The following is a 15,321-nucleotide window of genomic DNA, read 5'->3' as shown; positions in this document are numbered from 1 at the left end:
CAGGTTTCCTGTGAGTGCTTTTTAAAGAATAATATACTTATAAACTTAGCCTTAGATTAGTGATTGGCCAATGGTAAACAAGATCAAGAGCAGAGTAATTAAGTAAGAGTATTGTGTGCCAAAACAAAAACAAAGACAAACAAACAAAAAAAAAGAGTATTGTGTGCCCATCAAATGGATTAGACACAGGTGATGGATATGAGGGTGAATTCTCTGAAATGGCATATGAGATATTATCTTATTAGAATCAGCCTAGTCTGTCTTCTTTCCAGAAATTTGGCCACAGAAGAGTTCATTCAGAGGTGTTACCCCAATAGTGGCATTAGACTTCAGTGGGTTCCAGCTCCGAAGCTCCTCTGAAAAGAACTAAGTACTAGATCTCCCATACTCGATCTCACTCACTTTCCCTGCTACTTTGAGCCACTTCCTTTCTTCCCTTCTACTTGGTGTGGTGACCACCAATAGTAGGACATTTCCTGTAGCTTCCATCCTAGCTTGTGTTCCAGACCTGACTCTGTCACAGACTTACTGTTGATCTTGTAGAAGTCAACTAACTTCCCTGAGCTATACCTTCTTTCCTGAGCTTTATTTATTAATAAATACATAAACAAATAATTACTTACTTTACTAATCCTATGATTCTATTATTCTCCAGAATAGACACTAGAATAGTTTAAAGGCAACACATGACCTACTGTTTATTATTTTCTCTGCTAAAATGCGGATATGAATAATTTTTTCTTTAAAGGTTGGGCTTAATTCTCTGATAACAGATAATTAAATACCTCTTATTCATCCATATGAATATCCACTAGGTACCTGATAGGTAACCAAGTAAAATTCATGTCTGTGACTGCAGATCTAAGAATCTCTTCTGGTACTAACCCTTGGATGCATGAAGGTTGAAAACCATGAAGTTTCGTTCTCTAATAGGACTGTGATTCTAACATAGATTTTCAGACATCTTGGAATACAAGAGATGAAGATATACTTTTTACTGATAGCTTACTATATGCTAGATACTGTTGCTAAACATCTACAATCTTATTTAATTCTCTCACAGTGTGGCCATTTCCTCAGACCCACTTGGTTTGACTGGGAGAAGAGCATTCCCAAAAGATTGTGAGTAAAGTTTACTAAAGGAGTCACAATGGATAGATAAAACAACAGTGTTTCACTATATGTGTTCAAACAATCCCCATGATATTTTCAGTATTTTGTAAGAGTTTTAAAACTTTGCCAAACTATGACAAAAGTTTTAATCTTATAATATTTTCTTAGGACATTATAATATTTTCTTCTTATTTATATGCTACCTGAATTATTTTCAAATTAGGACGAGGAAATGAGAGTCTGTCTTGAAAATGAGTTCAAGTCCACAGGCTGAGAACTAAAGGAAATGAGGTCAGGCCTAAAATAAATCTTAGAAAGCTAGACTTCTAATCAAAATTAAGCGAGCAAAATTATAAGGTTAGTACTGTGCTTTTTCAGTTCACTGTTGATTATTTTTATTGGCATTAGTTAAGAGTAGGGTGGTATGGTGAAAATAGTGATGGAACTAGAAAACCCATGTATTAGTTTTTTTTGTTTTGTTTTGTCACTGTTTAAAATCAATACAAACATAGGGGCTTAAAATAATGCCCATTTATTATCCCACAGTTTCTGGGCACAGTGTAGGTCAGCTCGGTTCTCTGCTTAGAATCTCACAAGGTCAAAATCTAGGTAAGAGCTGGGGCTGCAGGTCTCACCCAGAGCTTAGGTCTCTTTCTAAGCTCACTGGTTGGTAGAAGAATTCATTTCCTTCTCATGCCTTCCACGTGGCCCCTTCCATCATCAAGCCAGCGTTAGTACCTCGAATCCTTCTCATGCTTCGACTCTCTAACTTCCCCTTCTGCCGTCTTTCTCTCTGACTTTTTTTCTTCTCTTTGATCACTGGCAGAAGGAGCTTTTAAGGGCTCCATGTAATTGGATTAGATTCACCTGAATAATCTTTTAATAAGGTCAACTACACCATATAACATAGCAGAATCATGGGAATAAATGACATTTCATCACATTCACACATCACTGGGATTAGGTTATGAACTCTTAGGAGTCATTCCTAGAAATTCTGCCTACTGCAACCTTGCACCTGGGTTGGATTTGACTAGGTGTTAGCTATTTAGCCCCCCTGAGCCTCAGTTTGATCTTTGGTAAAAGTGAGCTTTAAGGCTACCTGCCCTCCTTACCTCACAGGATCCATGTTAGGTTTCAGTGAACTAGCACATGCCAAACAATTTCCAATTCAGTTTTACAGACATTACTGCATTTCATTGGGGATACAGAGCTTCACACAAGGAGACTTTGAAAGAATATAAAAATGTAAGTTTTTTTCATACATTACTATAGGCTGAAAATGCTGATATCTGATACAAATAATTAACTTTATTATTTACTTCTAATTATGCAAAACCTTAAAATCACAAACCTAAAAACTGCAAGCAAAACACCTCAAAGCCAATAAAACATTTTATAGAGTTCTCTTAAAAGGACTGTATAGAGTTCAAGTAAAAATATATAGTCCTCTTAACAGGGCTCCACCCACATATATCAACTAAACTATGCTGTTGCCAAAAACAACGAAATCTCTTCAGATTCTCTAATTGAGCCTTAGGCTTAATTAGCATCAAGTCTGCAAATAATTAACTTCAAACTCTGATTACTGTTACCTCCATCCCCACCATCACAACCTCTTGTGTTACCTGCTACTTATTCTCAGAAAGCTCCCTATTAAATCTGGTCTTTTTATGATCACCCATTAATCTTCTTAGTCTTAGTCTAAACCAGTGGTTCTCAACCTTGGCCGAACATTAGAATCACCTGGGATTTCTTTGTTATAACAAAGAAACAGAATTGCTGGAGGATGAGGCCCAGAAATCAGGATTTTAAAAAGATTCCCAGGTGATTCTAATGTGCAGCCAAGGTTGAGAACCACTGCCAACTATCCTAACTGCAGTAAATGGCCTAATTCCTCCTGTCCATTCCTCAAATAGCTCCTTGCTTGTGTTAGTTCAGGCCTTCCGAGAAGCAGAGGAAGTTAGATGTGCATGAGATTTGTTGAGGAAAACTTTGTGGGAGAAAATGGAGAGAAAGCTGGAGGAGGCTGGGAGGGCCATCAGATCACTCTGCAAAACTGTTTCCTGTGAAGGAGGGAAAGAAGGGAAGCAAGGAAGAAAGTTTTAGCAAGGTTAATTGGAAGTCCTTAAGCTAAAGTTGCCCGTCAGAGTAATCCTGCATCTTCCAGGAGTGGGCCTGTCTCAGCAGCCCTGCCGTGCTTAGTCATGGCTGCGGCAGCTACAGAAAGCATGGCTTCAGAACAAATGTGATGACGAATTTCAGAGGGCTGCAGCCGGGACCATCAGTCTAGGATGCTTCCCGCAGGAGCCACCATAATTACTATCTCAGTAATCTGCTTTTTTGGTACATTCATGAGATAATCGCCTTCTCGTTCATGCCTTCAACTGTTAGGTCACGAAAAGGCTGATTATTCAATTTCATGTGGCATCTCTGACTGAATATTTTCCATTCATCACATTTTATTTTAAAAGACTTTTACTAATCAACTCAATTCACCATTACCAGCTTGTTTGCTTCTTCTGTCTTCTCTCTATAAGTATTATTATTATAATTTATGCATGATGGCCTGGATCTTGAACCTCCAATCCTCAATGAGCCCACCAATAGTGATTAGAGATTTTTTTTTTAAAAATATATTTTATTGATTTTTTACAGAGAGGAAGGGAGAGAGATAGAGAGTTAGAAACATCGATGCGAGAGAAACATCGATCAGCTGCCTCCTGCACATCTCCCACTGGGGATGTGCCCGCAACCCAGGTACATGCCCTTGACCGGAATCGAACCTGGGACCCTTGAGTCCGCAGGGCGACGCTCTATCCACTGAGCCAAACCGGTTTCGGCAGTGATTAGAGATTTTTAACTGAAGAAATATATCAAAGGAAACTTCATTACTATGAACCAAGGTTTGGACTCCAAATGCACCTCTTACCTCACCAAGCACCTGGAAAGAAAGCAATGAAATGATTTAGAAGAGAGAGATGTCTGAAAAGAGAATGATACAGAACAATAGAACTTTTAACCTTGTTTTCCGTCTCAAAACTCCGCATTCCTTGAGACTCCTGGTTCACTTAGGTGTCTTTGTTCCAGAGCTCTTCCTCCCTGGGATGAAGATGAGGGCAAGTGGACGAGGCAGCAAGGGGTGGGTGGGGATTGTGCTCCCTTCAAGGTTCCTCCAGAATCGTTTCTAGGTGTTTATCAGCTTGGAGCACATGTACTTGGGGGAATTCCTGGTGGTTTTCTAGGGTAAACAGGACACAACTTCTTGGAGGGTACATTCCCCCCAAAAATTTGAGGGGAAATTTCTTTTATATTAAAAAAATGTGTATATTTGCATGAAATTTGTGCATGGGAGGGGGTGTCCCTCAGCCCAGCCTGCACCCTCTCCAATCTGGGACCCCTCGAGGGATGTCTGACGGCCTCTCACAATTCGGGACTGCTGGCTCCTAACTGCTTACCTGCCTGATTGCTCCTAACCCCACTGGCTGCCTGCCTGATCACCTCTAACCACCTCTGCCTACCTGCCTGATCACCCCTAACTGCTCCCCTACCAGCCTGATCACCCCTAACTGCTCCCCTGCTGGCCTGATTACCCTTAATCTCTTCTACCTCATCCCGCACCTGGGACCCAGGATTCTCTCCTCTGGCTGGCCACAGGCACCCAGGACCTGGGCTGGCTTTGCCTGGGCCAGCCACAGCCACAGGGGACCGTGGGCAGGTGGCTTTGCCCGGGTCACAGCCGCAGGTGCCCGGGACCATGGGGTGAGCAGCTTGTCCCTCTCCTGAAGCCGCAGCCTGGCTGGTTCCCATTCCTCTCTCTTGAGCTCATTTGTGCCTGGCTGGTCTCCATTCCTCAATCCCCAGTGTTGAATGTCTGAGCTGTTATGGTGTGAGGGCATGATGACCATTTGCATATTAGCTTTTTATTATATAGGATATATATATATATATATATATATATATATATATATATATATACCCCCAAAAACAATATATGTTTGAAGTCTCATAATTTATTTTTAAAATCCAGATGAATTTTATGTTCTAACTCTCTTTCTCTCTCAGAGACTTCAAACATATATTGTTTTGGGGGGCCACTTTATACTTATGGCTACATCTCCTTGTATTATTATTAACTATTTTAGGCTGTTTGTTATATCTTGTTGAACTATCCAAGAAATTAGAGTGTGTCCAAACATTCTCTTAGTTCTTTTGTCACTTTCCAAAGTTGGATCGAATGACATTGGACATTGCCAGCTTCTTAATGTTTTGACAGTGATCTTAGGATATTATGTAATTGATTATTATTATTTTAAAATATATTTTATTGATTTTAGAGAGAGGAAGGAAGAGGGATAGAGAGATGGAAACACTGATGAGAGAGAAACATCAATCACATCAATAGGCTGTCTCCTGCATGCCCACCACTGGGGATCGAGTTCACAACCGGGACATGTGCCCTGACTGGGAATCGAACCATGACCTCCTGGTTCATGGTCCGATGCTCAACCTCTGAGCCATACAGGCTGGGATGTAATTGATTATTTAGATTAGATTTCTCAATGTGTAGTAAGACTGAAAGCAGAACTCTCCGTTATAGACAGAGATTAGCTTTCAGGAGGTGTGGAGATGAGCCAGCCAGGATTTATTTCTTCAAGAGTATTTATTGAGTGCCTTCTATGTGCTGGGAGCTATTCCTCAAAATGTGATATTGCTGTGAGCAAGACAGAATATCAATACAAATGAATAAATAAGAATACAAATTAAAGCAATCCAATAGTGCTTTAATTTCTGGGATAGGAATAAAGCAAGAAAGGCGTTATAGCCTGCTTGGTGTAGAAGACATTGATGGCCTCTCTGTGGACTTGACATTTGGCCTTAGACCAAAATAAGGGGCCTCAGCAGGAAAAGGGGCTTGCCCAAGACTGCGGGTGAGTGGTACTTGGTTCAGGACCTTCTGACTCCCAGGGAGAAAGAGGCAGTCAGGTGAAAATGAGGGAAGAATCTTTCAGGAAGTAGCAATGGTAAGTGCAAAGGACCTGAGACAACTTGGCTCTTTGGAGGAACACAGAGAAAGCTAGTGTGTGCACCACAGTGGATGAAGGTTGAGTAGTTGGAGAAAAGGCAGGGGCTAGCTAGACCATATAAGTCTCTGTAGGTAATAGAGAGGAGTTTGGCTAATCTTCTAACTACAGTGAGAAATTACTAGAAGGCCTTAAGATGGGGAATTTTACCACTAGTCAGATTAAGCCAAAGAGTAAACCATCTTTTTTCTGACTAAAGAGGATATTGTGGCTATGGATATGCATGAAGATTAAGCAGAACATGGAAGAAGGACCTCAACTAAAATTGACCTCACTTAAACAAGAGAGGAGGACAAAACAGAGGATTGTTAAAAGGATGTAAGGATAATGACTTCTAATAATCAATGAAATGTTATATTTTATTATGAAGAAACATGGTATATATCTTATATATTCCAGAAGAGAGTCCCACTTAAAGTCATTGAAAAAAGTATTTTATGTTTACAGCAATAAGCCTTTTAAGACACGTGGAAATTCACCTATCTAGAGCTTGAGTTCTAAAGAGCTCAGACTTTATTGTGCATAATATACTATGAAATTTTGTTTATTTATAATATACTCAACCTACTTGAGTAAAAAACACAAGGAAGTTTAAGGAATATGAATAACACTTAAAATAGCCAGGGTTTCCTTGATATGATAACCCCTCCCCCCCAGGGCATTTAAATGAGGTGGAGGAAACCTCCACCTGGAATGGAAAACATTGCACTCATGTTCCCAAGAAAGGAGAAGTGGAATTGGAAAACAACAACAAAAACCAACTCATCTGGAAGCTCAGGAAAGAGTTTTTGCATTTTGGACCCATTTGCCTCAGCATGTGAATCATTTAACAGGAAAAAACACGGGACTGACTCAGCTGGAGAGAGCTCTTCCAGTCCCCGCTGAGGTCCTTGCTTGGTGTGGCCCCCTCCACTCCCCTTGCACCTTGCTTCCGTCCTCCTTTCTCACTGTAGAGAAACAGGAAGGGATTTTATTAATAAGAATGACTGGGGTCACACTTAAAACAACATCAGATTTTGATCTCTTCTGGGCTTGGAAAATGGCTCAAGGATCAAGGAGCAGCTCCTGGTCAGATTGAGAAGCAGATGAGAGGCAAGACCTCTGAAAAATGAACTCACAATTGGCATTTGAAACGGGCCTCTATAGTGACTTAGATCATATCTGCCTTAAAAAGATCACATCAGTTCCTCCCAAGCCTCTGTGACAGTGAGACAGCTGGGGCCTCAGCAGGAAAAGGGGCTTGCTCAAGACTGCAGGTGAGTGGTACTTGGATCGGGACCTTCTGACTCCCAGGGCGATGCCATCCTCCATTCATCACGCCTGCAGCAGAGGTTTGGAACACAAGGGAGCGTTGCCCAGGGTGGGATGTCCTAGCTCCCTGTCACTGTTTACCCTCCTTTGCTTTTCAGTTGTATTTCTGGGCCACCTCTAATTAGCTTCTGAAATGGGGTATTCCTTTTGTGACATAGGTTGAGTTTCATTAAACTTGAAAATGAAGAGAGAGAGAGAGAGAGAGAGAGAGAGAGAGAGAGAGAGAGAGAGAGAGATTGAAAGAGGGTTAGAGAGACATACACTGAGTGGCCAGATTATTATGACCAGCTCATCAGTACTTGATTGACACTTCCAAAAATACTGAATATTGAAAACTTCCTAAGCAAGTACTCTCAAGGTTTTATTATTATTATTATTTGCATAACTAATTCACTTCATTGTACTGATGGGGTGGTCATAATAATCTGGCCACTCAGTGTATATTATAGTGTGTTCCCTATCCCACTTCAGATCCACAGAAAGTTCTTAAAGAACATTATAGCTATCTATGAGGGGCATAATGAGCTAAATGGGTGTTACCCAGTCTGAAAAATCTTAGGGATGTCAACAAGCCACTTGAGATAACAAGTCTCCTGCTGTTTGGTCCTCATTCCTTATCAATCCTTGGCCTTGGGCAGAGAAACTTTCTGGAAGGATAAGGACCTTTATGGAGTAACAAGGAGAAGGTTTGTATACTCTAGACCAGAGGTTCTCAACCTATGGGTCGCGACTCCTTTGGGGGTTGAATGACCCTTTCACAGGGGTCACCTAAGACCACTGGAAAACACATATATAATTACATATTGTGTTTGTGATTAATCACTGTGCTTTAATTATGTTCAATTTGTAACAATGAAATTGAGGGTCACCACAACATGAGGAACTGTTTTAAAGGGTTGTGGCATTAGGAAGGTTGAGAACCACTGCTCTAGACTCTGAAACAAACCAGTGATAAGTAGTTCTGTAGGCGGACAATTTCCCCCTTAGCCTTCCTTTCTAACGGCTACACAGGTCACTGTTAGTGACGTAGAGGGAAAATAATAGTAAGAAAAAAAAATTCAACCCTTCACGTACATTCACCACGAGTTAGTTGCAATCATACCCAAGATTCACAGTGTCATTCTGACCCAAGTGTGGTCTGTGATCTAGTAGGTAAATGAAGTGACTCTACTGAGGAAGTTCATGCAAATGCATTGGCTTTGACTTTTTAGTGCATACAGATCTTTGTGTACATTTTTATCAACCAACTGCTTACTGCAGGATTGTACAAATGGATTTGGAAATCTCATGAAAACTGTTAAACTAAACAAGTTCATCTTTTAGGGATCATATCTGATGCATATATGATCATCTTCCAGAGGCAATCAGAAATTTGCTTTGAGAAAGGGTGGGCACTTGTGAGGATGTCAGGCTACTGGGATATGAACCCTCATGTTACCAATGTGTTTCTCTACAACAGTGGGGAAATTATATTCCTTTGCTGTGCCTCAGTTTCCTTGTTAAATATGGGTATGATCACTGTGCCTATTGCGTAGTATTATTGTGAGGCCTGAGTGTAGTAATATATAGTGAACCTTGCCTGGTGTCTAGTCACTGTTTATGAAAATATCAGTGAAGATGTTGTAGATGTGTATTGACATGGAATTGTGATTTGTTTATTTAACCTATGTTTTTGAATTTAAGTCTCCAATATTTCAAAACCATGGTTTCATTGCTTCCTCATGCTCATGCTGCTTCCTTTGAACTTCCTTATATTTCCAGTTGATTGACTCAAGACTGTGCAGCAATGTATATTATGCTGACTTCACCCTCATGTGCCCTGAGGGCTATCACCCATCAAATCAGGGAGCTGACAAGTATGCTGGTGGGAAATAAATGAGGAAGAACAAGGATTAAAAAAGTGTCATGAACTTATTTGTTGACAATACTTGTTATATGAAATGATGATCTTTTTTCCCCCCAGATATTTGTTCTCTGCTGTACTGTGAACATGGAAGGAATATAATTACTCAGCAGCCATCTCAATCGCTTATCAGGTGGACTTGTAAAGACAGCTGTTTCAAAGTGCCTTTTAAATACAGTGACATTTTGCATTAAAGCCTTTGCTAGGACTGCCAGACTAAGTCAGTCATTATTGAAAGATATCGCCATCGATAGGCTAGTTGTTCATAATAAAATAAATTCCCTTCATTATGTTCTTGGTACCATTCATCAAGCAGAGCTCTTTGGGGCTTGAAATTTAGCAGAGGAGTTAAAGAGCTAACCTACATCTAATCTCAGTCGATTGAAAATCTCAGTGAGATAGCATGAAACTTTAGCATCAGCTCAAGCTTTGGGCTCAGTCAGACTTTCATCCTGGTTTAAAATTACTATCTTTGTGACCTAGTATTGAATCTCTATGTGGAAATTATCAAAGAAATATGGCAATAAAACCTTCCATGGAAATTGTTATGAAGACTCAGCGCGATTGACATTATAATCATCTATATTGTAAATGCTCAATAAATATGAATGCCTTTGTTTTACTATTTCCTTGTCTCTTTCTTCCCAGTCTCCCAGTGCATTGGGGGAGTCCAACTTTTACAGTTCTACAGTATGTCACACATAGCAAGTCAGTCACTGGAGGAGGCATCAGCGATGCGAGGCCTTTGATGCTTTCTGCCATAATGGAGGCCAGAGGCCAGAGTCAGTATTTACACCTTGCAGCACATTGACCAGCTGTTCCAGCAAATCAGGTGAGCTGAGGGCATGGGAATACTGAAGCATGTTTCCCAATGAAGTACTGCATATGGAAGTGGTTTGTAAATTGTCAAGGGATCTAGGGTTGTATGGTATAACTCTCACTAGTATCAACACTATCCCTTCCTTCTTACTTTACAGGTTTGGAAACTGATACCCAGAAAGACAAAAAGTGATTTTCCCAAACCCATTATCATCATCTCCATTATCATCGTAGCAGCAAATATAGTGCTTGCCTAGTGACAACTACTGATCTAGGCACTTTCCATGTGTTAGGAGAAACCCATGTAATCTTTAGAACAACCATGAGGTGGTTACTGTCATCCCCATCTTACAGATGAAGCAGAAGCACAGAGAGGTCACACGGTGGCAAGTGGCTGGGATTTGGACCTCAGCAGTCTGACTCCAGCATAATCTTTTTGACAATGATGCCATACACACACACACACACACACACACACACACACACACACACACATACTTTGAGAAATAAAGCTGGGCTCAGAAGATGAATATTGTTCTCTTTTATGTTTGACCCTTTCTGTTTTCACTTTATAATACATTTTGACTTATTTATTAGTTAGCTTATGAGAATGTTTTTAAAAATGTATCTTTATTGTTGAAAGTATTACAGATGTCCCCCTTACTTCCCCCATTAACACCCCCCTCCTCCCCAGCCCCACCCCCTCCCCAGGCCTTCAGAGAACTATTGTCTGTGTACATGGGGTATGTCTATATGCATTTAAGTTCTTTGGTTAATTCCTTCCTGCCTGTGCCCTATCCCGCCTTCCCTCTGAGATTCGTCAGTCTGTTCCATGCTTCTGTGTCTCTGCATCTATTTTATTCATCAGTTTATTTTGTTACTAGAGGCCCGCGTGCATTGGGGGGGGGGGGTGTGGTGGTCCCCCTCAGCCCGGCCTGCACCCTCTCCAATCCGGGACCCCTCAGGGGATGTCCGACTGCCCTCCCCTGCCAACCTGATTGCTTCTAACTGCCTCTGCCTCTGCCCTCGCCACCATGGCTTTGTCCAGAAGGACGTCCAGATGGATGTCCTGAAGATGTCTGGTCTAATTAGCATATTACCCTTTTATTAGTATAGATTAAGAGGCTGGGTGCATGAAATTTGTGCATGGAGGAGGGGTTCCCTCAGCCCAGCCTGCACCCTCTCCAACTGGGGACCCCTTGGGAGATGTCTGACTGCCAGTTTAGGCCCGATCCCTGTGGGACATCTCTCTTGTAATCAGGGACAACTGGCTCCTAACTGCTCACCTGCCTGCCAGCCTGGTCACCCCCAACTGCCCTCCCCTGCTGGCCAATTTGGTTCTGATTGGTCGGTTTCTATGTCAGCGTCAAAAGTTCCGACTTCTAGGCAGCCATTGGCTCCCCATAGCAACCACATTTGGTTTTGATTGGTCGGTTTCAATGCCAGTCAGCGTCAGAAGCTCTGCCTCCTGGGCAGCCTTTAGTTCTTCACAGCACCCACATTTGGTTCTGATTGGTCGGTTCCTATGCCAATCAACATATAAAACTCTGCTTCCTAGGCAGCCATTGGCTCCCCACAGCACCCACATTTGGTTCTGATTAGTTGGTGTATATGCCAGTCAGCATCAGAAGCTCTGCCTCCTAGGCAGCCATTGGCTCCCCATAGCACCCACATTTGGTTCTGATTGGTCAGTTTCAATGCCAGTCAGTGTCAGAATCTCTGCCTCCTGGGCAGCCATTGGTTCCCCACAGCAACCACATTTGGTTCTGATTGGTCAGTTTCTATGCCAATCAATGTCAAAAGCTCTCCCTCCTAGGCAGCCATTGGTTCTTCACACTACCTACCCACATTTGGTTCTGATTGGTTGGTTCCTATGCCAGTCAGCATCTCCAGGCCTATCTCTGGGCCTGATCAGAGAGGCAGGGCTGAACAGCAGCCCCTGCAGTGACTGGGAGAGAAGGAAAAGCCCTGCTGCTGGCTAAGCTCAGAAAAAAATAAGAAGAGAAAGAGAGAGGCAAGTACCGATCAAAGGCTGCCACTGAGGCTGCAAATCAGACCCTGCCTCTCTCTGGGTCTCAGCCCCCTGGGCAGTCAGTGCTGGGTCGCCCCGGCAACCCAGCCCTGACTGAAGGACTTCCGGGTTGGTCAGCATTCGGTTGTGATTGGTCTTTACAACCCTGGACTTTTACATATTAGGATGAGAATGTTTTAAAGATTGAAACAATGCACATAAAATGTATTGGTTACATGAAAAGAGGCAATAACTGCTAAAGCCAACCAAACTAATTTAAAGTTGCTTTGAGACACTTTCCTACAGGGGTGATGATGCAGAGGTGAAGAGTGGAGAGGTGGTTTGTTCAAAAGAAATAGGAGACATGTCTTTTGCAGCCTAGCTGAGGAGAGAAATGAAAACAGTCAAGGCCAGCAGGAGCTGGGGAAGAGAGATGAGTTTGCACTGAGGGTTTCAGGTGAGATATGGAGCTGAGAGCAGTGTCCGGGGGTGGGAGAGGCTCAAGAGCTGATAGGTGCTATGCTTAGAATGACCAAGGACCCAGATACAATGTTGGATAAGAAATGGAAAAAACCAAAACCAAAACCCCAAGCATCTTAGTTTGGAGAAGAAAAGAGCCAGAGAGCTATGAAGGCTTACTTTTAATTATTTTAGGGCTGCCATGTGACAAAGAGATTAGATTTGCCTGTGTTGCTCTAGGGGACAAGGTAGGGCACATGGTGCGAGTGGGGGGGTGGGGGTGGGGGGGAGAAAGGATTAAAAGCAAAATGGAGAAGACCCTTCCAGTATCAGCGACAGTGACAGAAAGGACCACTTTCACAATCATGCAGCTCTTGGTCACTGTAGATAGATGTGGAGGCAGAGGCTGGATTACTGGTAATGTTGTAAAGCAGCTTTCAGACCAATAAATTTTATATTCTCATTTCCTAAAACTTATATATGTATCATGTGCATACAAAAATACACCAAATTTATATACATCTTTTAATGTAATAATTTCTTTTTAAAATGAACATTATGTACTTGAGAAGAACCTATCATATGTATATTTTTTAACTTGGAAAGGTTCAAGACATTTTCTGAGGTCACAACTAAAAGCCAAGATTTGAATCCATCCCTGTCTGACTTAAAGTGTAGTCTCCCCCCCCCCTCCCCCGCCCCCCGCAGAAACCCATAATCCTGAAATTCGGGGAATTAAGAAGGGAATGGGAAGACAAAACATGGAGGCAGTAGGCAGAGAATACTAAATGGTAAGAGATTAGGAGCTTCTAAAATAGGAACTGGCGTGGGGGCTGTGACTGGAAGGTGACAAAGAGGACCGTGAAGTCAGCTGGAACTGAATTGTGACAAAGCAAGGCTGTGCAGGCAGAGCAGCCAGGCGTGGTCATCCTGGCAAGTGGCGGATGTGGAATTAAGACAGAGTTGTTGCCTTTCTTTTTAAATGTAAAGCCCTTTATAATGAGTAAACATGTCCCCAAACCAATAGTATGCTTATTTCTATCTTTTAAGCTGTTTTTATTTTTAGGACCTTCTCATCCTTTAACGATATTTATTCTCTTGAAACAAAATTTCCTCGTCTATTTTGCTACGTAAACTAGAGGTCATCTCTGTGATGTGGGAATAGAAGTGGTCCTTGCTATTCGGGTAGAGAGTGGAGTCCAGCCACTGTTAGGGCCAGAGTGGTCTTAGCTGAGTTAAAACCTGACACCATTATTTACACAAGTGTGGTCTGCCTCCAAGACAGAGGGAGGTGTTTTATGACCACAGGCTTTATGAATGGTAGCTATAAAATAATCAGTCTTTAAAAACAAACATACCACAGTGTCTGCATTCAAATGCAAGTTGTCCTTCCGAGCTGTGACCTTGGGAAAATGTTCACATGTTCTGGTGAGAACCATATTTGAATTCCTCACTGGAAACATCCTTCTGGTCCAGTTTATCTCTCACACATATATATACATACACATTATTTTAAGGTACACTATTTCTTTTTTTAAAAATATATCTTATTGATTTTTTACAGAGAGGAATGGAGAGGGATAGAGAGTTAGAAACATCAAAGAGAGAGAAACATCGATCAGCTGCCTCCTGCACACCTCCTACTGGGGATGTGCCCACAACCAAGGTACATGCCCTTGACCAGAATCGAACCTGGGACCTTTCAGTCCACAGGCTGACGCTCTATCCACTGAGCCAAACCAGTTAGGGTGGCACACTATATCATTGTGGTAAAACTGGTATATGACATGTGGTCTAGGTGTACAATATTATAATTCGACATATACTATAAAGTGATCACCATCAAAAGTCTAGTTACCACCCATCACCAAGGTACCCTTTATTTTTAACCAAAAATGTTTTATCTTGCTTGACAATCAATTTTATTTCCAAGAGGACTGGTTGTGAATGCTCTGCCTATCAGAAAAATAAAACCCATTATTAAGAGACAGTTGTTATCACCAAACAGATAAAAAATAAGGGGGTGCTGATTCTGAAGACCATACCCAAAGCAGAACTACAAAGATAGCTGGAATATTGGCAGTATCCTTAGCGTGAGAGAACAGCCTTTCAAGATGTTATTTTGAAGGATATCTGTAAATGTCTAATTCTTAAAACATCTCTAAAATAATAATAACCAAACCCACTACATATCCCAACTTGTTTAGGATACTTTTCATGTTACCGCTTCATCTCTAATTATGGTCACACCCTACTGTCACTCCTCACACTGAGCACTCATGAAAATTAGCTCAAACTCAGCTATACCCAGAGGTAAGGGAGATCTACAGAAAGTATTGTGTGAAGGTATGCAAAATAAGTAATATTTATATACTATTGGAAGACATAAAAATGCACTTACTATTTTATTACAAGTTGAGCTATTTTATCTATAAGTATGTTCATAAATATACACAAACATGTGAAAATTAGTTCATTACAGTATTGTTTGTAATAAGCAAATACTAAAAAACCCACCAAATGTCCATCAATAAGCAAATTGATCAATAAATTATGGTATATCTAAAGAAAAGAATAACATACATTTGAAAAATATACATATATAGAATGGTTTATATAGG

At 41.4% G+C, this 15,321-nt stretch overlaps 1 long non-coding RNA gene across 1 annotated transcript; it reads left to right on the top strand.

Annotated features, from left to right (window-relative positions):
* The first annotated feature begins 979 nt into the window (after positions 1-979).
* Positions 980-10,686, top strand: LOC132212745 (uncharacterized). Its single transcript, XR_009447776.1, has 3 exons — positions 980-1,131; positions 10,068-10,243; positions 10,389-10,686. It is a non-coding gene; the product is annotated as an uncharacterized LOC132212745 (long non-coding RNA).
* Positions 10,687-15,321: the final 4,635 nt, after the last annotated feature.

The sequence above is a fragment of the Myotis daubentonii genome, chromosome 11, assembly GCF_963259705.1.
Source record: "Myotis daubentonii chromosome 11, mMyoDau2.1, whole genome shotgun sequence".
In the NCBI taxonomy this organism is placed as follows: Eukaryota; Metazoa; Chordata; class Mammalia; order Chiroptera; family Vespertilionidae; genus Myotis; species Myotis daubentonii.
This window is presented reverse-complemented; position numbering and strand designations above follow the sequence as displayed.